Here is a 24245-nt window from a genome sequence, read left to right as displayed (position 1 = left end):
AGGGGGACACAGATTTATGGTTTTGGGTCAGAGATGCAGGGGGGTCACCCTTCGACCCTCCCCATTGACCAACTGTGAGAATGAACAAAATGCAGTCCTGGGTGTAATTGAGAACAGAAACAATAACAGCAGAATCCAACCTCTGAAATCACTCGTGAACTCGCTGGTGTCTCAACAGGTGGGATGACTGAGCGAATCCCTTCCCACACTGAGGGCAGGTGAATGGCCTCTCCCCAGTATGAATGTGCTCATGTGCCCGCAGGTTGGATGAACAAGCGAATCCCTTCCCACACTGAGAGCAGATGAATGGCCTCTCCCCAGTGTGAACTCGCTGGTGTATCCGCAGGTCAGATGACCGAGTGAATCCCTTCCCACACTGAGAGCAGGTGAATGGCTTCTCCCCAGTGTGAACTCGCTGGTGTGTCCGCAGGCTGGATAAATGACTGAATCCCTCCCCACACTGAAAACACGTGAACAGCCTCTCCCCAGTGTGAACTCGCTGGTGTGTCAGCAGGTTGAATGACTGAATGAATCCCTTCCCACACTGAGAACACATGAACGGTCTCTCCCCAGTGTGAACTCGCTGGTGTCTCTGCAGGTTGAATGACTGAGTGAATCCCTCCCCACACTGAGAGCACATGAATGGTCTCTCCCCAGTGTGGTTGCGCCGATGAGCTTCCAGCTCATTTGGGTATCTGTATCTCTTCCCACAGTCTGCACATTTCCATGGTTTCTCCATGGTGCAGGTGTCCTTGCCTCTCTCTTGTGTGGACAATCCGTTGAAGCCTCGTCCACACACAGAACACGGGTACAGTCTCTCGCTGCTGTGAATGATGTGATATTTATTCAGGCTGTGTAACTGGTTAAAGCTCTTTAGTCAGTGCGCTGGAACACTCTCACTCGAGTGTGGCAGTGTGTTGGTGCTTTTCCAGTCACACTGATGTTTGAAATCTTTTCAAATCAACAGACCGGACAATCATTTCTCCTTCGAGATTCAAAGTCCGATGATATTGAGCTCCCAAGGAATATGACTCTGTCAGATCTGACATGACGTTTGAGATTTCGGGCTGTGATTCCTCTTTCAATGTCCTGTGAAATTAGTTTACAAAAGTCATCAGTGTCAGTACAGGATAGAAAGTCAGAACAGGATTCTATTTAAAAATGAAAGTGGATGGGCACTTGAAGGAAATAAACTTTCAGGAGAATGGGGATATAGAGTGGGAATGGGACTGGAATGTTATACAGAGAGTCAGCATGGACTCGAGTTACCAAATGTATTCCTTCTGTGCTGTAATGACTTTATGACTGGAAATGTATAACATCGCTACAGCATTATATTACAATGCAAGAAATAATAATAAATACAGAAACATAAATAATTTATCTAATCTGGGTACCATATAATAACACTAGACATATCTCTGTCCTATATTAATTTACTGTCCCCTTAAATATCAGCCATCTCCTGCCCTTTAATTGTGAACATTAGGAAAGAGACCATCCTTTTAGACAGAAAGAAGATTAACGTTTCAGGGTGGGCAGAATGAATTACAGGGAATAAAAATGTATCAGATTTTGTTGGTTAATATAAGCTCAGAAGTGGAAGGGAAATGATCTCCAGTGGAAGAGAAACAGTTCCTGAACATTGTAAGACTAAGCTGGTCACTCAGCAGTGAATAGAGTTGTGAAGTGGTAAAAACCTCATCAAGACATAGCTTGTGGAAATAATAGTTAAAATACACCCATTATTAGAGGCAGAGGAAGGTAGACAATGGCAGAGAGCTGATCAGGGAGGGCAGAGGTGAAACAGAGAAATGGATGGTCGTTTAAAAATTCATAAAAAGCATGGTTAGCAAGTTTGCAGACAATACTAAATTAGGAGGAATCGCTGATAGTGAAGAAGGTTATCAAAAATTACAGGGGGATCTTGATCAGTTGTTCGGTTAGGAAAGTGGGCCAATGATTGGCAAATGGATTTCAGTACAGATAATACAGAGTACAGAGGCACAACCTCAGGCTATAGGGACGATCCTTTAAAACAGAGATAAGGAGGAATTTCTTCAGCCAGAGAGTGGTGAATTTGTGGAACTCTTTGCCGCAGAAGGCTGTGGAGGCCAGGTCATTGACTGTCTTTAAGACAGAGATATATAGGTTCTTGATTAATAAGGAGATCTGGGGTTATGGGAAAAAGGCAGGAAAATGGGGATGAGAAAAATATCAGCCATGATTGAAGGGCGGAGCAAACTCGATGGGCCGAGTGGCCTATTTCTGCTCCTATCTCTTATGGTCTTAAGTGTGAGTGTTGCATTTTGGAAAGTCAAACCAGGGTAGGACTTGTACAGTGAATGGTAAGGCACTGGGGAGTGTTGAGGAACAGAGGAACACAGGAATACAAGTACATAGTTCATTGAAAGTGGCGGCACAGGTAAACAGAGTGGTGAAGAAGGCATTTAGCACACTGGCCTTCATCAGTCAGGGCACTGAGTATAGGAGTTGGGACATTATGTTATAGTTGTATAAGTCATTGGTGAGGCTGCACTTGGAGTACTGTGTACAGTTTTTGTAACCCTGTTACAGGAAAGACATTGATAAACTGGAAAGAGTGCAAAGAAGATTTATGAGGATGTTGCCGGGACTAATGGGCCTGAATGATCGTGTGAGGTTGGATAGGCTAGGGCTTTATTCCTTTGAATGTAGGAGAATGTGGGGTGACTATATTGAGGTGTATTAAATCATGAGGGGCATAGATAGGATGAACCCACATTGTCTTTTTGCCAGGGTAAGAGAATTGAAAACTAGAGGGCATGGGTTTAAGATGAGAGGGGAAAGATTAAAAGGGACCTGAGGGGCAACTTCTTCATGCAAAGGGTGGTGTGTACATGGAATGAGCTGCCAGAGAAAGTGGTTGAGGCAGGTTCAAACAGCAGGTTTAAACATTTTTAAAAGCATTTGGATAATTACATGAATTGGAAAGGATTAGAGGGATATGAGCCAAACATGGACAACTGGGACTAGCTGGGAGGGCACCATGGTTGGCATGGATCAGTTGGGCCCAAGGGCCAGATTCCGTGCTATATTGCTCTATGACTCTATGTGTTGGCTGCATCAGCATCTATTGCCCATAACTCATTGCCCTTGAACTGAGTGGTTTGCATTGCTGGGGGATGTGGTAATTTCCTTCTTTAAAGGACATTATTAAATTGGATGGATTTTTACAACAATTGTCATCAATGGACTTCTAAGTCTAGATTTTTACTGAATTCAAATTTCAACATCTGCCGTTGTGGGATTCGAACCCAGGGTTCACAGTGCATTGACCTGGATCCCTGTATTACTAATCCAATAACACTATCACTGCACCATTGCCTCCCCATCCATGGTAAAGGAGTCACAATAGCCCGAGATCCATGGAATCAGAGCATGCTCTAAATTTAAATTAATGCTCACTAACACTCACCTCAAAACAATTTCACTGTTTTCACATTTTAAAATCTGCAGCAGCTGAAAAGATCTCAGAGAGATTGATGTCCGGGAAAAATTTTGCAATCTTCAAATCTTCTCCCTGTAAATGAGGAAAGTTATAGGTGTAATTCAAGGTTAGAAATTCAAGACAGACAAACATTTCTTTTGGTCTGAGTTTGCTGTGTGTAAATCTTTCCCTTCTAATCCCCTGTAAAAGGAGTTTCCAAAATCCATCAGCATCTGTCCAGGATAGAGATTCAAAACATTCACTCCTCCTTTAACCTGGCACAGAATTACTTCAGCTGGGACAAAATTGCAGTGGAGGCAGTTCAGAGAAGATCCAGTTGGTTGATTCCTGAAATGAGGAGTTTTATCTTTCAGGTTGAGCAGCTTGGGCCTCTACTTTTTGGAGTTCAGAAGACTGAGAAGTAATCTTAATGAAACATCTGGGAATTTAAGGGCGGAACAGTGGTTAGCACTGCTGCCTCACAGCACCAGGGTCCCAGGTTCAATTCCGGCCTTGGGTCACTGTCTGTATGGAGTTTGCACATTCTCCCCATGTCTGCGTGGGTTTCCTCCGGGTGCTCTGGTTTCCTCCCACAGTTCAAAGATGTGTGGGTTAGGTGGATTGGCTATGCTAAATTGACCCTAGTGTCAGGGGGATTAGCAGGGTAAATGCATGGGGTTGTGGGGCTGGGGCCTGGGTGGGATTGTGGTCGGTACAGACCTGATGGGCCAAATGGCCTCATTCTGCACTGTAGGGATTCTATGATTCATATGATATAAGGTGCTTGACAAGGTAGATGCTGAGAGGATGTTTCCTCTGGTGTGGAAATCAAGTAAAAATAAAGGATCTCAAATTTAAGATGAAGAGAGATCTTTTCTCTCAGCGGGTTGTTGATCTTTGGAACTCTGTCTTCACCAGTGAGTATTGGAGGCAGGTCATTGAATATATTCAAAGCTGAGGTTTTGATCCACAAGAAAGCCAAGGGTATGGACGGGGTGGGGGTCGCAAAGTAGACATGATCTTATTGAATGATGCAGCAGGCTCGATGGGCCCAATGACTGGCTCCTGTTCTTGGATAGCTGCGCATGCGCCCTGCTACCTATTGTCCCTCTGAAGATCGAGGTTCTGAACCAACCCCTGAAACCACGCCCATTATGACCCGTCACAGACAGCAGCGCATGCGCCCTCCGTCTCCGCTGAAACAAGATGGCGGCCGATAACCGGGGCCTGTTCCAGGGATAAAAGCCTGGGAGCTGTAAACTCGGGACCTGCAGGGTCTATTCGGGCCGTGCGGCCTACAGCGGATGTTTCGAAGCCATACCTCCCTCCCTATCCCGACTCCCGGCTCCATTTCTCCCACAGCCCAACCGACTCACCCGCAGAAAAATGTGCCAACTCCCGCACTCGCAAGACTCCGAGCAAAGTGACATTGCGCACGCTCCAGATATAGCACTGCGCCTGCGCAATAGGCTCCTGTGGAATGAATAGGACACTGTCACACCCGCAGGGGCAGCTGGGAATTAACGGCGTCATTGTCAAAGACGATAATAGAAAATTATCTTGTGCAATTAAGATCAAATAATTTTAAAAAATGTATTCCTCGGAATTTGTGCACTGCCATTCTCCATTTCTAAAATTGATTTAAACCAGTGCTCTCCTGTGGGAATACCCCGAGTTTTAAAAACTTTTCCCACTGGTTTCTTCCCCTCTCTGCTCTCCTGAAGGTGCTCATACTGGTTGGGTAAATCCCACAGAGACTGGTTTCTTTCACTTTCTTTCCCCTGATGCTGAATATTCTGTTTTATGGAATGATACATCACAGATGGAAACCATTTTGCTCATCCTGCCCAATCGGGCTGTCTTTAAGATCTATCCAATTAATCCCACAGCCTTGCTGGCAGAGTGAGAACAATATCTATATACTGCAGCAGTGCAGGAGGTGAATGGAAAATGTTTTCCAGTTGCACACCTCTCAGACACACTCACCCCTAGAAAGATAAATTGGCCTGTGTACTAAGAACAAAGAAAATTACAGTACAGGAACAGGCCCTTTGGCCCTCCAAGCCTGCACCGACCATGCTGCCCGATTTAAGTAAAACCCCCTACCCTTCTGGGAACCATATCACTCTATTCCCAAAGTATTCATGTACTTGTCAAGACGCCCCTTAAAAGTCACTACCGTACCTGCTTCCACTACCTCCCCCGAGTTCCAGGCACCCACCACTCCCCGCTGTGAATGCTGCGATGTATTTTCAGGCTGTGTAACTGGTTAAAGCTCTTTCCACACTCAGTGCACTGGAACACTCTCACTCGGGTGTGTGTCTCGGTGCTTTTCCAGTCACACTGAAATTTAAAATCTCCTGAAGCAGACTGAACAGAGAAACATTTCCATTCTGGATTCAAAGGTCGATAATATTCAGGTCCCGACGAATTGAGGACTCTGTCAGATATTGATGTGACGTTTGGTTTGAGATTTCTGTCTGTAAATCCTCACCTTCTAATATCCTGTAAAAGGAATTTACAAAAGTCATCAATGTCAGTACAAGATAGAAATTCAGAACAGACAGTTCAAGTTTCTATGGAACATTCTTTCCTCTCTCATTCCCCAAAAGCTGTAAATCTCCATCCCACACACTCTCTCTCCATTCTCACTCTGCTGTATCTAATATTCACCCTCCCAATTCTCCTAAAGATGCTAATTGAGGCTGATTGACAGATCCATGCTCACTGCTTCCTGTCCTGGACACAGGGAGCTGAAAATCTCCATGCAGGCTGCCAGACAGATGTCTATAATACTGGATAAAAGTGTAATATACAGGACATTATTTGAATAGTGACAGAGCAGGGATTTGAGGAAGATTTATACTTGGGTAGGGAGAGCACATGCTCTGGAACTCGCTGCCTAAAAGGATGGTGGAACAGAAGATGAATGGGAAATACATCTCATGATATAGTGGGATCTGGAAAGCAGAATTTATTTCCCTTTCCAAAAGAGAAAATGCTGGAAAATCTCTGCAGGTCTGGCAGCATCTGTGAGGAGAGAAAAGAGCTGACATTGAGGCCGGATGACCCTTTGTCAAAGCTATTTCCCTTTCTTTCCTTCTCTGCCACCGCTCTGCCTCATCAATAAGACATTGGGACTCAGAGGGTTGATGCAGTTTGATGGACAAGTTGTCTCCATTCTGAACAATGGGGAACAAGCTCCTCCCACTCAATGACAACATTGCCCCCTAAAAGGATGACGGCTGTGCATGCGCCTTCTTGCATATTGCCCCCAATAAAGATGGCGGCCGTGAGCGCGGCCCGAACATGAGGACTGGGTCCGTTGGAGGTCCCTCTACGGAGGGATCTCCCCCAATTACGTCGGGGACCTGGGGTGGAGGGTGATGCATGCAGCAGTTCCGCACAACCGTAGGATTCACTGGTTCACGGGCTCCGAAGACTGCCCTTTCTGCGGCCTTGTGGAGTCCATGGACTATGTCTATGTTGAGTGTCTTAGGCTGCACTCCCTTTACGTTTTCCTAAAGAGCCTTTTGTTGATGTTTTGTCTGCATTTCAGTCCCACGCTCCTGATCTACGGACACCTGGTGCGGAGAGGAGAGGGTCGGGATGGCGACCTCCTTGTGAACCTGCTCCTGGGCCTGGCGAAATGCGCCATTTACTGGTCCAGGCTGCGGGCGATCGAGGGGGCCGTCCATCCTGACTGTCTTCCCCTCTACCGCAGCTACGTTCACGGCCAGGTGTCCCTGGAGAGGGAGCATGCGGTGTCCACGGGCGAGGTTGACGCTTTCCGCGCCCGCTGGGCACCGCAGGGGTTGGGGTGCATTATTGACCCTAATAATCACATTTTAATTTGATGTTTTTAAGTTTCCTTTGTACTTTGATTTCTGTTCGGGCTGTTCCCCCTCCTTTTTGGGGAGCTGCCCCTTTTACTTTGTCCTGAATTAATCTGAGTTTGTTTACTTGGTTTGGTTTGACCTAAAAAGAGGACAAACTGGGTCCGTGAAGCTCTTTACCGAGGTTCACGGCTGACACAACCTGCTTACGCAGCGTTTCCGTCCACCCGCGAGATCCCTCGCCCCCTCCGTACCGTCAATCACCGCTAACCTATCTCCGAGCCGAAAAAACAGCCCCGTCTCCGTCGCCATTACCCACACTGCGCATGCCCCAGTCAGAGCGGGCCCCGCCCCTCATTCACTGTGATTGGTTGGAGGACCAGCCTCTCCCACTCGGACCTCCAACCGCGCCCCTTGTCTCCCCATTGGTCCACGCTGCCGTCAATCAGCCGGGCATTGTGACGGTGACTTGCTGCTTGTCCAATAATAAGTGACAGAGTCTCAGTGTTACAATGACACACACAGACTCCAATACAATCAGAGTGGGGATGGAGCACAGAGACAACACAGCAAAGCACTGACTTACTCTGAGTGTAACAATGACACACACAGGCTCCAATACAATCAGAGTGGGGATGGAGCACAGAGACAACACAGCAAAGCACTGACTTACTCTGAGTGTAACAATGACACACACAGGCTCCAATACAATCAGAGTGGGGATGGAGCACAGAGACAACACAGCAAAGCACTGACTTACTCTCAGTGTAACAATGACACACACAGGCTCCAATACAATCAGAGTGGAGATGGAGCACAGAGACAACACAGCAAAGCACTGACTTCAAAACAGAAAATGCTGCAAAACCTCAGCAAGTCTGACAGCAACTGTGGAGAGAGATTCCATGAAGTGGAGATGCCGGCGTTCGACTGGGGTAGGCCCAGTAAGAAGTCTCACAACACCAGGTTAAAGTCCAACAGGTTTATTTGGTAGCACAAGCCATAAGCTTTCGGAGCGCTGCCCCTTCATCAGATGAGTGGGAGTTCTGTTCACAAACAGGGCATATAAAGACACAAACCCAATTTACAAAATAATGGTTGGAATGCAAGTCTTTACAGGTAATCAAGTCTTAATGGTACAGACAACGTGAGTGGAGAGAGCATTAAGCACAGGTTAGAGATGTGTATTGCCTCCAGCCAGGACAGAAAGTGAGATTTTGCAAGTCCAGGCAAGTTGTGGGGGTTACAGATAGTGTGACATGAACCCAAGATCCTGGTTGAGGCCGTCCTCATGTGTGCGGAACTTAGCTATCAGTCCCTGCTCAGCGACTCTGCGTTGTTGTGTGTCATGAAGGCCGTCTTGGAGAACGCTTACCCGAAGATCAGAGGCCGAATTCTATGAATGCCTGTGACTGTTGAAGTGTTCCCCAACAGGAAGAGAACACTCTTGCCTGGTGATTGTCGAGCGCTGTTCATTCATCCGTGGTCGTCTCGTCTGCATAGTCTCCCCAATGTACCATGCCTCGGGACATCCTTTCCTGCAACGTATCAGGCAGACAACGTTGGCTGAGTTGCAAGTGTATGTACCGTGTACCTGGTGGATGGTGTTCTCACGTGAGATGATGGCAGCCGTGTTGATGATCCGGCACGTCTTGCAGAGGTTGCTGTGGCAGGGTTGTGTGGTGTCGTGGTCACTGTTCTCCTGAAGGCTGGGGAGTTTGTGAGACTTACAAAGAGATTCTAGCCAACATTTCGAGTCTGGATGACCCTTCGTCATGGATTGGCTTAGTTTACTTACTCTGGATTTAACAAACATAGTGTTTATTCCAAATATAAGTCAGGCTGCAGTGTGTCAGTGAACACAGTATTGGATCCAATGTAATGATAGGGCAGACAGTATAGAATCCCTACAGTGCAGAAGGAGGTCACTGAGCCTATACCAACAACGATCTCACCCCCAGCCCTATCCCCGTCACCCATGTAGTTATCCTGCTAATCCCCGACACTAAGGGCCAATTTAGCATGGCCAATCAATCTAATCTGCACATTTTTGGAGTGTGGGAGTAAACAAGAGCACCCGGAGGAAACTCACACAGATACAGGGAGAATGTGCAGACTCCACACAGTCAGCTGAAGCACGAATTGAACCCGGGTTCCTGGCGCTGTGAGGCAGCAATGCTGACCACTGTGCTGCCAGGCTGCCTGTGTTTTAAGAAATCTCATTAAAATCTGGAACTCAGATGGGGATATGGGTTGGTGTTAGGTGGGAATCAGATTTACAGAATTTCAGAATGGATTCCTGTAATATCAGCAATCCAATTGCTATATGTTGGTAAGACTGAGGGAAGTATTTAAAGTGGAGACCATCGGTGTGTTTAAAGGTCGTGATGGAATTTATGAACTGAGAAAATATGTGAGAGCAAAGAAATCAATCTAGAAAATTGTAGTCACTTCACGTTGTTCCAGGAGAAGTGGCGTCTGGTTGTGGAGATGTCAGGTTTTACACAGCACATGGTCATTCTGAATGGAGAATCTCTGAGTTGTACAATTCACATCATTCAGGGGCCAGATTGTCTGCTCAGAAAGAGGAAGGTTTCTGTGACACCAATGAAAAGCAACACACACACTCACAGACACCCTCACACACAGAGTCTCACACCCTGCAAATTATCTCCTGTCACTTTATTGTTTTTAGTCTTTTTGAAATAAATCCTGAATGAACTATAAAATCATACATAAGTACTTGTTGAGATTCCCCTGAAAGACATCTATACTGTTCATTTCACTCCCTGTAGTTGTGATTTCCATATTCTCGCCACTCTTTGTGTAGAGAAATTTATCCTGGATTTCCGATTGGATTTCTTAGTGACTGTTTTATATTGATTGTCTCCAGTTTCCCAGTAACTTCACTGCAGTGTTAATCTAAGCCTACTTGTGACTAATAAATAAACTTTACTTTTTGCTCTTCCCCACAAGAGGAAACACTATTTCTGTATCTAAACCTTTTATAATTTTGAAGACCTCTGCTCAGGTTACCCCTCAGCCTTCATTTCTCAAGAAAGAAGAACTAGCCTGTCAATCCTTTCCTGATAAAAAAACCACACACGTTTTGAAAATCATTTATGGGATGTGGGCATTGCGAGCTTGGCCAGCATTTATGGCTAATCCCTGATTGCCCTTGAGAAGGTGGTGGTGAGCTGCCTTCTACATTAAAATCTCATCATTAAAATCTTCTCTGCACCCTTTCCAGTGCCTGGATATATTTTTAAATAAAATGGTGACCAGAATGGTGTGCAGTGGTCAGTAAGATTCTTGATCAGAGAGTCACAGATTTTCCAAAAGTGGTTCGAGCTTATCCATGGTTTTAAATTAGATTCTTAGGAAGCAACAATTTTAAAATGATGCATAATAAACAGGGGAAAAAAAACAAGACCCATGGCAGGTGAGTAACTGAGGCCCCAGCACTGATCCTGCGTTACCCAAATAGTCACTGCCTGCCAGTTGGAAAAAGACCCGTTTAATCCGACTCTTTGTCTCCTGTCTGCCAATCAGTTTTCTACCCATCTCAGTACAACAGCCCCAATCCCATGTGCTTTACTTTTTGTGAAGAAGTTGCTGTGTTGGTGGACGAGGGGAATCGGGTTCACGTTATCTATCTCAGGGCATAATCATCAACAACTTGTATTTACACAGAGTGTTGTGGGGCTGGAGCAGGTTACTGAGATACTGAGGAACTTTGTTGTATTCATTTTTACGGGATGTAGGCGTCACTGGCTGGGCCAGCATTTCTTGCCCATCCCTAATTGCCCTCCATTTAAGAGGGCATTTGAGAGTCAACCACATTGCTGTGGGTCTGGAGTCACATGTAGGCCTGACCAGGTAAAGACGGCAGGTTTCCTTTTCTAAAGGACGTTACTGAACCAAATGGGTTTTTACGACAATTGACAATGGTTAAGGTTTGTCATTAGACTTTTAATCCAAGATTTTAATTGAATACAAATTTCACCATCGACTGTGGTGGGATTCGAACCTGGGTCCCCAGAGCCTTACCCTGAGTCCAGTGATAATTCCACTGTGCCGCTGCCTCCCCTATTCATCCAATTGTTATTGTTTATCTCAGGGCGCAGAAACAACAGAATCCAACGTTGCCGGTCACACATGAAGTCGTCTATGTTTCAGCAGGCTGTAATACTGATTAAATCCCTTCCCACATATGGAGCAGTTGAAAGGTTTTGCCCCAGTGTGAACTCGCTGGTGTCTCTGCAGGCGGGATGGATCAGTGAATCCCTTCCCACACAGGGAGCAGGTGAACGGTTCTGTCGCAGTGTGAGCTCGCTGGTGTTTCAGCATATAGGATGAATCAGTGAATCCCTTCCCACACACAGAGCAGGTGAACGGCTTCTCCCCGGTGTGAATGCGTTGGTGTCTCAGCAGGCCAGTGGACTGAGCGAATCCCTTTCCACACACAGAGCACAGGAACGGCCTCTCCCCGGTGTGAATGCGTTTGTGTTTCAGCAGATCATCACTTCTTTTAAAGGTCTTATTGCATTCTGAGCATTGAAAAGGTCTCTTATCAAAGTGAATGTGTTGGTGTTGATTGCAGTAGGAAAACTGAGCAAATCTTTTGCCGCAAATGGAGCAGGAGAACGGCTTCTCCCCTGTGTGAATGCGGCGGTGTCTCCGGAGGCTGGATGACTCCGTGAAAGCCTTCCCACACACGGAGCAGATGAATCCCCTCTCCCCGGTGTGAATAGGCCGGTGGCTTAGGAGATGCTGCAAACAAGTAAATGCTTTCCCACACACAGGGCAAACGTATGGCCTCTCCCCAGTGTGAGTGCCCTGGTGTCTCAGCAGACTAATCCTTCTTTTGAAGGTCTTCTCACATTTAAAGCATTTGAAATGTCTCTTCTGAAAATGAATCTGTTGGTGAACGGTGCAGTGGGAGGACTGAATGAATCTCTTCCCACACTGGGAGCAGCTGAATGGCCTGTCCTTGGTGTGAACTTGTTGGTGCTCAGTGAGATGCACTGAGTCGCTGAACGACTCCCCACAGTGGGAGCAGCTGAACGGTCTCTCGTGTGTGTGAAGGAGCTGGTGCTCTCCAAGGTGGGAGGACTGGCTGAACCTCTTCCCGCAGTGGGAGCAGCTGAACGGTCTCTCGTCAGTGTGAAGGAGCTGGTGTTGGGCCTGTTCCTCAGAGGTTTCAATGCTTTCCCCAGAGTCAGAGCTTTGAAGAGGCTTCTGAATAATATGATCGAGTTGGTGAGCCAGCAGGTTGGACGAACACATGAATTTCTTCCCACACACGGAGCAGGTGAATGAACTCTCACTATTGTGAGTTCGCTGTCGTGTCAGCATGTTTTCCAGCTGTATCAATCCCTCCCCACAGGAGGAGCAAGGAAACAGATTCTCACCAGTTTCCAACTGAGATGGTCAATTAAATCCCTTCAGATGCACAAATCTTCAAATCCCAATGAATTGATTGACTCTCTCTGACGTGAGATTTGATTGTCCAGACTGCAAATCCTCCTCTTCTATTTCCTGTAAAATAAGTTTACAAAGAATTACGTCGCTGGCACGGTGGCACAGTGGTTAGTCCTCCTGCCTCACAGCGCCAGGGACCTGGGTTCGATTCCGGCCTTGGTTACCTGTCTGTGTGGAGTTTACACAGTCAGGAGTCCAACAACACCAGGTTAACGTCCAACAGGTTTATTTGGTAGCAAACGCCACTAGCTTTCAGTCCAAAGGTTAGGTGGATTGGCCATGCTAAATTATCCATTCTTACCCCAGGATGTGTAGGTTAGGGAGATTAGTGGGGTAAATAAGTTGGGTTATGTTGTTGGGGCCTTGGTGGGATGCTCTGTCGGAGAGTTGACTTGATGGGCCAAATAGCCTCCTTCCGAACTGTGGAATTCTATGAATATATCTATCCTGGACTGACAGTGATGACTTTTGTAAATTCCCTTTACAGGATAATGGAAAGGAGGATTTACAGCAAGAAAACACAAACCAAACATCACGTTGAGATCTGACAGTCACTCGGATCATTAGGAGCTGATTGTTATTGTCTTTGAACAGGGAAGGAGAATTGTTTGTTCTGTCTGTGACAATACACAAACAGGCCATTCGGTTTATCGAGTCTGTACTGGAGTTTATACTCCACATGAGTCTCCTCTCATTCTGATCACCACATCTCAGCTTTTCACTTGATTTTTCCAATCCCTTTTCGCTCATAGACTCATATATTTTCCTTTTGAAAGCATCTAAAGTATTTGTGTCAACCACTTCCAGTCGCAGTGAGTTCCAAATTCTAACAACTGTCTGAAGAAAGAAACATCTCCTATTTTCCTGTTTGATTTATTTGTTGTCTGTTCATGGTTCCCAGTAATGGAAAAACCAACAAGTGAAAACATTCCATTCACATCTCCCTACTTATCCCATTCAGAAAGCCCATATCAGAAGAGACAACATTTTCTCTTGGTTTGAGCTTGTTGTGTGTAAATCCTCCCTTTCTAACCCCCTGTAACAAAAAATATCCAAAATTCATCACGATAGAAAATCCAGGTACAAGTAATTCAGAAAGCTATTATTTGTTATGAGGGGAATGGAGTAAAAGCAGGGAAGTTATGTTTCAGTTGCACACAGTGAGTCTGTATCTGGAGCAATGTGTACATTATCGGTTTCCTTATTTAAGGAAAAATATAAATGCATTAGAAGTTCATAGAAGGTTTAGTCGACTAACACCTGGAATAGGTGGATAGTCTGATGAGGAGCAGTGAGACAGTCTCTGCTCGAGTTTAAAAGAGTAAGAGGCAACTTAATGTAAACCTTTCAGATCCTGAAAGGTCTTGGATGTGGAGAGGAGTCACACAGTCATCGAGGTTTATAGCACGGAAACAGGCCCTTCAGCCCAACTTGTCCATGCTGCCCCTTTTTTAAATCCCGAAGCTAGTCCCAATTGCCCGCATTTGGCCCATATCCCTCTATACCCATCATACCCGTGTAACTGTCTAAATGCTTTTTAAAAGACAAAATTGTACCTGCCTCTACTACTACCTCTGGCTGTTTGTTCAAGACACTCGCCACCCTCTGTATGAAAATATTGCCCCTCTGGGCACTTTGTATCTCTCCCCTCTCACCTGAAATCTATGCCCTCTAGTTTTAGACTCCCATACCTTTGGGAAAAGATATTGACTATCTAGCTGATCTACGTCCCTCATTATTTTATAGACCTCTATAAGATCGCCCCTATGCCTCCTGCGCTCCAGAAAAAAAAGTCCCAGTCTATCCAGTCTCTCCTTATAACAATCAAATCCCAGTAGCATCCCAGTAAATCTTTTCTGCACTCTTTCTCGTTTAATAACATCCTTTCTATAATAGGGTGACCAGAATTGCACACAGTATTCCAAGTGTGGCCTTACCAATGTCTTGTACAACTTCAACAAGACGTACCAACTCCTGTATTCAATGTTCTGACCAATGAAACCAAGCATGCCGAATGCCTTCTTCGCCACTCTACCTATGAACCTGTACCCCTCGATCTCTTTGTTCTATAACTCTCCCCAATGCCCTACAATTAACTGAGTAAGTCCTGTCCTGGTTCGATCTACCAAAATGCATCACCTCGCATTTATCAAAATTAAACTCCATCTGCCATTCACCAGCCCACTGGCCCAATTGATCAAGATCCCGATGCAATCCTAGGTAACCTTCTTCACTGTCCACTATGCCACCAATCCTGGCGTCATCTGCAAACTTACTAACCATGCCTACTAAATTCTCATCCACATCATTAATATAAATGACAAATAACAGTGGACCCAACACCGATCCCTGAGGTACACTGCTGGTCACAGGCCACCAGTTTGAAAAACAACCATCTACAACCACCCTCTGTCTTCTGTCATCAAGCCAATTTTGTACCTAGTTGGCTACCTCATCCTGGATCCCGTGAGATTACCCTTATGCAACAACTTACCATTTGATACCTTGTCAAAGGCCTTGCTAAAGTCCATGTAAAGAACATCAACTGCACTGCCCTCATCTACCTTCTTGGTTACCCATTCAAAAAACTCAATCTCAATCAAATTTGTGAGACATGATTTTCCACTGCAAAGCCATGCTGACTGTTTCTAATCAGTCCTTGCCTCTCTGCATGCCTGTAGATCCTGTCTCTCAAAATACCTTCCAACAACTTGTTGGAACTGTTGTTTACTCTTATGGGAGAATCTTGGGGTCACTGTTTAAACAAGTGTTGCCATAGAGACAGAGATTAGATATTTTTCTCTCAGTGGGTCGTGAATCTTTGGATCTCCATTCCTCAAAAGTGGGAGTAGAGTAGATATATATCTCTTGGGGCCAAAGGGATATTATGGGGGGATGGGTGGGACAAGGGTATTGAATTTGAGGATCAACCATGACCATAATGAATGGCAGGGAATGTTGAAAGGGCTGAATGGTCTCCTTCCGCTTCTATTTTCTATGTAAACATGAGGAGCCTGGGGCTGAAGTGTAACCAAGTGTAAAGGCCATAAGACATAGGAGCAGAATTAGGCCACTCGGCCCATCGAGTCTGCTTCACCATTCAGTCATGGGCTGATATTTTTCTCATCCCCATTCTCCTCCCTTTTCCCCATAACCCCTGATCCACTTATTAATCAAGAACTTATCTATTGAGGTCACTCAATGACCTGGCCTCCATAGCCTTCCGCAGCAAAGAGTTCCACAGATTCACCACTCTCTGGTGGGCCAGTGGGCTGACGAATGGCAGATGGAGTTTAATTCAGACAAATGCGAGGTGATGCATTTTGGTAGATTGAACCAGGGCAGGACTTACTCAGTTAATGGCAGGGCGTTGGGGACAGTTACAGAACTAAGAGATCTAGGGGTACATGTTCATAGCTCCTTGAAAGTGGAGTCACAGGTGGACAGAGTGGTGAAGAAGGCATCTGGCATGCTTGGTTTCATCGGTCAGAACATTGAATACAGGAGTTGGGACGTCTTGTTGAAGTTGTAGAAGACATTGGTAAGGCCAGACTTAGAATACTGTGTGTAATTCTGGTCACCCTATTATACAAAGGATATTATTAAACTAGAAAGAGTGCAGAAAATATTTACTAGGATGCTACCGGGACTTGATGGATTGAGTTATAAGGAGAGGCTGAATAGACTGGGACTTTTTTCTCTGGAGCGTAGGAGGCTGAGGGCTGACCTTATAGAAGTCTATAAAATAATGAGGGGCATAGACAAGGTAGATCGTCAATATCTTTTCCCAAAGGTAGGGGAGTCTAAAACTAGAGGGCATAGGTTTAAGGTGAGAGGGGAGAGATACAAAAGTGACCAGAGGGGCAATATTTTCACACAGAAGGTGGTGAGCGTCTGGAACAAGCTGCCAGAGGTAGTAGTCGAGGTGAGTACAATTTTATCTTTTAAAAAGCATTTAGATAGTTACATGGGTATGATGGGAATAGAGGGATATGGGCCAAATGCAGGCAATTGGGATTAGCTTTAGGGGTTTTAAAGAAAAGGGCGGCATGGACAAGTTGGGCCGAAGGGCCTGTTTCCAAGCTGTAAACCTCTATGACTCTGGCTGAAGAAATTCTTCCTCATCTCTGTTTTAAAGGATCGTCCCTTTAGTCTGAGGTTGTGCCCTCTGGTTCTAGTTTTTCCTACGAGTGGAAACATCCTCTCCACGTCCACTCTGTCCAGGCCTCGCTGTACCCTATAAGTTTCAATAAGTTCCTCCTCAACCGTGGCATCCATTCCTGCAGCGTATCAGGTAGACAACGTTGGCCGAGTTGCAAGAGTAGGTACCGTGTACCAGGTAGATGGTGTTCTCACGTGAGATGATGGCATCCGTGTCGATGATCCGGCACGTCTTGCAGAGGTTGCTGTGGCAGGGCTGTGTGGTGTCGTGGTCACTGTTCTCCTGAAGGCTGGTTAGTTTGCTGCGGACAATGGTCTGTTTGAGGTTGTGCGGTTGTTTGAAGGCAAGAAGTGGGGGTGTGGGGATGGTCTTGGCGAGATGTTCGTCTTCATCAATGACATGTCATTGATCAGAACTGAATCCAGACAGAGGAGAGGGAGGGAGGGAGAAAACTGGGAATGGAGGAAAAGAATGTTGGAGATGGTGAGATGGGTTTGGATTTCAGCCCAGGGAGGAGGGAGTGTGTGTGGGACGGGGATTTACAGATTTGGGGGAACAAGCAGAAAAAATGTTCCAGAGAAACTAGAATTGTCTGCTCAGAATTTCTATCCTGGACTGACAGTAGTTTTGTTCTTTTCTTTTGCAGGATATTTGAAGGGGAAGATTTACAGACTGGAAACTCAAATCAAATTTCATACGAATATTTTACAATCATTCGATTTATCAGCACCTAAACTCAATTAGCCTTTGAATGTGGAAGGAAAAATGTTTGTTCTGCCTGTGGGAAAAGATTTCAAACATCAGTGTGACTGGAGAAGCATCGAGACACATGGACACACTGGAGTGAGACTGTTCCAGTGAACTGACTGTGGAAAGAGCTTTACCCAGTTACGCAGCCTGAAAAACATCACACCATTCACTGTCAGGTGAAACCGTACACGCATTCTGTGTGGACGAGGATTTAACAGATCATCCAACCTGGAGAGACACAAAGACACCAGCACCATGGAGAAACAGTGGAAATGTGAAGACTGTGGAAAAGTATGTAAAACCCCATCTCAGCTGGAAATTCATCGACACAGTCACACTGGGGAGAGACCATTCATCTGCTGTATGTGTGGTAAAAAATTCGCACAGTCATTTAGCCTGGTGTCACACCAGCGAGTTCACACTGAGGACAGACCTTTTAAATGCTCTGACTGTGGGAACAGTTTTAAGAGTTCTGAGGGTTTAATTCAACATCAACGGGTTCACACTGGCGAGAGACCATTCAATTGCTCTCAATGTGGGAAGAACTTCAGGCAAGTATCTCACCTCACTGAACACCTACGTGTTCACACTGGGGAGAAACCCTTCACCTGCTCCATGTGTGGGAAGGGATTCACTTGTGCTTCCCACCTCACTGAACACAAGCGTGTTCACACTGGGGAGAGACCATTCAGCTGCTCTCAGTGTGGGAAACATTTCAGGCAGTATTCCACCCTCACTGAACACAAGCGTGTTCACACTGGGGAGAGACCGTTTCTTTGCTCCTTTTGTGGGAAAGGATTTGTTAAATCATCCCATCTTCTTCGACACCAGCACATCCACACTGGAGAGAGACCATTCACCTGCGCTGAGTGTGGGAAGAGATTCACTACAACATCTCACCTCAGTGAACACCAGAGTCTTCACACTGGGGAGAAACCTTTCACCTGCTCCCTATGTGGCAAGGGATTCACATGTTTATCCTACCTCAGAAGACACAAAATTGTTCACTCCGATGAGAGACCCTGTAAATGTTCTGACTGTGGGAAGAGGTTTAAAAGCAGAAATGAACTGATGAAACACCAGCCTCTTCACACAGGGGAGAGGCCGTTTGCTTGCTCTGTGTGTGGGAAGGGATTCACTCAGTCATCACAGCTCAGCAACCATCAGCTTGTTCACACTGATAAGAGACCGTTTAAATGCTCTGACTGTGGAAAGAGCTTTAAAAGTGCAGGGAATCTGCAGAGACACCAAACCACTCACACTGAGAGAGGCTGTTCAGCTGCTCTTCATCTGGGAACTGATTCACTACTTCATCCCAAATCACTGAACACCTGCGGGTTCACACTGGTGGGAGGCCATTCCTCTGATTTGAGTGTGGGAAGGGATTCAGTGTCATCCAGCCTGCTAAAGCACCCGTGCACTCCCACTGAGGGAGCATGTTCACCTGCTCCGTGTGTGACGGGGGATTCAATCAGTTCAGCAGCTTTATTTCACATCAACTTGTTCAGACCGAAAAATAAATGGTTTTGATGTTCTGATTGTGACGAGATTTAAAAGTGCAATGGATCTGCTGCAACACAAGCACAACACTGAGCAGAGGCAGTTTACCTGCTCCATGTGTGGGAAGGGATTCACTCAGTCATTGTATCTCAGTAAATATCAACTTGTTCACAATGAGAAGAGACTGTTTAAATGCTTGGACTGTGAGAAGAGGTTTAAAAGCTCCCTCCCTAACAGCACCGTGTACCTGTACCACAGGGATTGCAGTGATTGAAGAAGGCAGCTCACCACCACCTTCACAGAGTAATGAGGAAGGGGCAATAAATGCTGGCCTGAGCATTTGAAAAATGGAAAGAAGTCATCGGTGATTTTTCACTCAGTTATTAAGAAGCAACAGTTTAGATATGATACATAAAAGACATAAAACCTGTAATAGGTAAGATCCCGGATGAAGGAAATACTGATCTCCGCTAATCGCTGGAGGTGATATTCTCCTCGGAAGGGTTTACTGATCCCGGATCAGAAGGATGCCGATCTCCTGTCTCAGTCACCTTTAGCCACTTTGAAAAGCTCTTTGTTGTTTGAAGTGATTTCCCCACACAAAATTCCATTTATGTAGCTTATTTCTGTGGCGGCGGGGGAGGGGGGGGGGGCGCGGGGTGGTGGTGTGGTGGCTCGTGTTGGTGTTTATGTCAATCATTTATTTAATTATCATTTGCAAGGGACAGATGTTCAGTGAATTCCCTGCTATTTCCATTCGAGTCAGAGAGGTTTACAGCATGTAAACAGGCCCTTTGGCCCAACTTGTTCATGTCGCCCCTTTTTTTAACCACAAAGCCAGTCCCAATTGCCCGCATTTGGCCCACATCCCTCTATACCCATCTTACCCATGTAACCACTTTTTAAAACACAAAATTGTACCCGCCTCTACTACTAATCTGGCAGCTTGTTCCAGATGCTTACCATCCTCTGTGAAAAAATTGCCCCTCTGGACCCTCTTGTATCTCTCCTCTCTCACTTTAAACCTATGCCCTCTAGTTTTAGACTCCCCTACCTTTGGGAAAAAATATCGACTATCGAGCTGATCTGTGCCCCTCATTATTTTATAGACCTCTATAAGATCACCCCTCAGCCTCCTTCGCTCCAGAGAAAAAAGTCACAGTTTATCCAGCCTCTCCTTATATCTCAAACCATCAAATCTCAGTAGCATCCTACTAAATCTTTTCTGCACTCTTCCTAGTTTAATAATATCCTTTCTATAATAGGGTGACCAGAACTGTACACAGTATTCCAAGTGTGGCCTTACCAATGTCTTATACAACTTCAATAAGATGTCTCAACTCCTGGATTCAATGTTCTGACCAATGAAACCAAGCATGCCGAATGCCTTCTTCACCACTCTGTCCACCTGTGACTCCACTTTCAAGGAGCTATGAACCTGTACCCCTAGATCTCTTTGTTCTATAACTCTCCCCAATGCCCAACCATTAACTGAGTAAGTCCTGCCCTGTTTTGATCTATCAAAATGCATCACTTCACATTTATCTAAATGTAAACAGGCCCTTTGGCCCAACTTGTTCATGTCGCCCCTTTTTTAACCACAAAGCCAGTCCCAATCTGCCATTCGTCAGCCCATTGGAAGTCTCTTCAGTCACTTTGTGGTTCATTGCTTGCTGCGACATCCTGTTTAACCTTTATGTAGTGAGTTTACATATAGGCCATGATCACCCCACCCTACCAAGTTTGTCTTGTTTCAGGTCTGTGCTGGAGAGACGCTTTTGGTTGGGATAAACAGTCTACACTGTCCTATAAATTCAATACATTTAAGACTGATTAAGTGGCAATTGTTTCCTGATTTCCCCATCCTTATTCACTTCTCACAAATGATTTCTGATTAACCCAGTAATTCCTAAACCACGAGCTTGTTTTAATTTCTTGATTACATATCATCGATATGTAATCAAGACGCTACTCGAATGATCAGAATCAGCAATACAAACCCTTGAGCTTCCAGCAAGACTAAATGTAAAATATGGTACAAGTACATTTTTCACTCAGTAATTAGAACATTTCACTTTTCTCAGCACAGCAGCTGGCAGCATTTTAGATTCAATACCAATTGTTCACTTCTCTTCTAGCTGGGTCATCCAGGCTGGAAACGTTGGCTCTATTCTCTCTCCACAGAAGCTATCAGACCGGCCGAGATTTTTCAGCATTGTCAGTTTTTGAATTTCTTGATATCAGCTGGTCCAGTGATTATTGGCACAGTATCGCGCTGTTTTTACACATTTTTCCTGGCTATTTTCAAGTGACACAGTGTTCCAGCTGTTGGGTTTATGTTGTACCATCAAGTAGACTTTGCTTTTTGCTTCAATGACACGTCATCTCTGCTGAATGGATCTCAAACCAGTCTTTGTTGTGTGTGGGGTCATCTGGACCCGAAACGTCAGCTCTTTTCTCTCCTTACAGATGCTGCCAGACCTGCTGACATTTTCCAGCATTTTCTCTTTTGGTTTGTTGTGTGTTCCACCTTTACCAAATGTTGCTGCTGCTGTGTCAGAAATTATTGAACTCAGCGACTTTCCAGTTGCATCAATATCAATGTTGATTGTTAAAGTTTTAATTGATGTGTCTGTAAAATATTTCACTATTTTGTTCAATTTTCCTTGATAATTTCATTTCAGAATGGGAATGTCACTGTGAAGAACGTGTAAATCAGTAATTGTCAGCAAGGATTAATCAACACTTTCTAATTGGAGATGTTAATTAATGGACCCTTTTAAACATTGACTTCTGGATTTTGTATCAATTTAGGATTGAAGTAAAAGTTTATAATTTTATTGTAAACCAGTTCCTGAATTCTTGAATTTAGGAGAAAGATCACAGAATGTGCGTTTAAAAAGGGACATTGCAGCCCCGAAAATCAGTGACATTTCCAGAATATTAAACTCCAGCCACAGGGTTTGTTAACATCAGCAAAATCAAATCAGATATTGTCAGATTATCAATCCTGAATGTGATAAACAGTAGCACTAACAACAGCAGAATTCAATCCCTTCAGTCACTTTTGAACTCGCTGATGTCTCCGCTCTTTAGCTGCCTCCGTGAATCCCTTCCCCCACACACAGCAGATAAATGGCCTATCCCCGGTATGAATTCACTGGTGTACCATCAAGTTGGAGGACTTTGTGAATCCCTTCCCACATATAGAGCAGATAAATGGCCTCTCCCCAGTGTGAGCTCGCTGGTGTTCAATGAGGTTGGATGAAGATCTGAAATTCTTCCCACAGGCACTGCAGTTGAATGGCCTCTCCTGAGTGTGAACTTCCTGGGGTACTGGAGGCTGGATAACTGGGCAAATTCCTCCCCACACACGGAGCAGGTGTACGGCTTCTCCCTGGTGTGAATTCACTGGTGCGCAGTGAGGTTGCCTGAGGACCTGAACCTCTTTCCACAGTGAATGCAGTCTTCTCCTCAGTGTGAATAAGCTGGTCCTCCAACCAATCAGAGTGAATGAGGGGGCGGGGCTTGGCTGTGAGTGAAGCATGCGCAGTCTAGTTAATGGCGACGGAGACAAGCTTTTGTTCCTTGGATCTGCCATCCGTAACGGAGAGAATGGCGAGACGAAGGGAACCACGGATCAGGTGAGTGACTGGATACGTTCCGTAAACACGTTACATGAACCGCAAATACGGAAAAATATCCCATCGTTTCCCGTGAACCGTTGCCCCCTCCCTGCAGCAGGGGCCGCAGCTTTCTCACAGAGCTGGGTTTAGCGGCCGCTATCTTTATCCAGGCATTGGCAGCAGAGCGCATGCGCGGCTCCATCTTTGTTCGGGGCAGGAGCAGCAGAATGTGTCCATCGCCGCCACCTTTGTTGGGGGCAACAATTTTGATTATCTCCAAGTGAGAATCTCTATTCGCCTGCTTCACTCTGTCACTTCCAGTTTCTTACTGATGAGGCAGAACAATGATATATATCCAGGGCAGTCACCATTATTTGTATTTATATTGTGCATGAATAGAATTAAACTTTTAAAGACATTTCAGAGAAATGTTATGAAATAACAATTGACATTGAGCCACATGACGAGATATTAGGTTTTAAAGAGAATCTTAACTGAGAAAAGTGAGGTGGCGAATCAGAGAGGTTTAAGGAAGAAATTCCAGAGCTTCTGAAATAGGCAAAATCAGTAATGATGGAACGATTAAAATCAGGAATGCTCAAGTGGTCAAAATTAGATGAGTGCAAAGATCTCGGAGGGTGTGGGCCTGGAGGAGATTACAGAGATTGGGATGATTGCAACCATGGAGGAAAACAAGGATAAGAAATTTACAATCTTGGTGCATCTTAAAATGAAGCATTGTATTTCAGTGAGCATTTGTTTGTAGATCAGCATTCGTCAATATATGTGCCATGAGTGGCACAGTGGTTAGCACTGCCACCTCACAGCGTCAGGGACCCGGGTTCGATTCCCGGCTTGGGTCACTGTCTGTCTGCGTGGAGCTTGCATGTTCTCCCCCGTGCCTGCGTGGGTTTCCTCTGAGTTCTCCGGTTTCCTCCCACAGTCTGAAAGACGTGTTAGTTAACTACCCAAACAGGCGCCGGAGTGTGGCGACTCGGGGAATTTCACAGTAACTTCATTGTAGCGTTCATGAAAGCCTTACTTGTGACTAATAAATAAACTTTCGCTTTAACTTTAATATTTAAATGGGGGACATTTCTGCTCATCCAGCCTTGGATGTCAGACAAGTTCGGATGCTATGTAGCTTGGAGGGGAACTTGCAGGTGATGGTGTCCACATACTCTTGCTGCCCTGGTCCATCCAGGTGGTGGAGGTTGAGGGATTATGAGATTGTGGTTCAGTTCTCGGTCGAGAGAATGCCTCCCATTTGCCCCTGTCTCTTGCTACTTTCTCTCTGTTTTTCTCTCTGTCTCTCTTGTAACATAGATTTCTCTGCCCAGGGTGCTACATCATTGAATATGATGATGACATGTGGTTGAAAGGCAGATCAGCTTCGACAGGCCGAATGGCCTATTCCT

General features: G+C 45.4%; 1 protein-coding gene across 1 annotated transcript in view; it reads left to right on the top strand.

Moving 5' to 3' along the window:
* The window catches only part of LOC144486403 (uncharacterized), a 151273-nt gene that overhangs the window by 22018 nt on the left and 105010 nt on the right, over positions 1 to 24245 (top strand). The window lies entirely within an intron of this gene.

This window comes from Mustelus asterias, unplaced genomic scaffold, assembly GCF_964213995.1.
Source record: "Mustelus asterias unplaced genomic scaffold, sMusAst1.hap1.1 HAP1_SCAFFOLD_331, whole genome shotgun sequence".
In the NCBI taxonomy this organism is placed as follows: domain Eukaryota; kingdom Metazoa; phylum Chordata; class Chondrichthyes; order Carcharhiniformes; family Triakidae; genus Mustelus; species Mustelus asterias.
The sequence above is the reverse complement of the archived record's forward strand: the minus strand, read 5'-3'. Positions and strand labels throughout refer to the sequence as shown.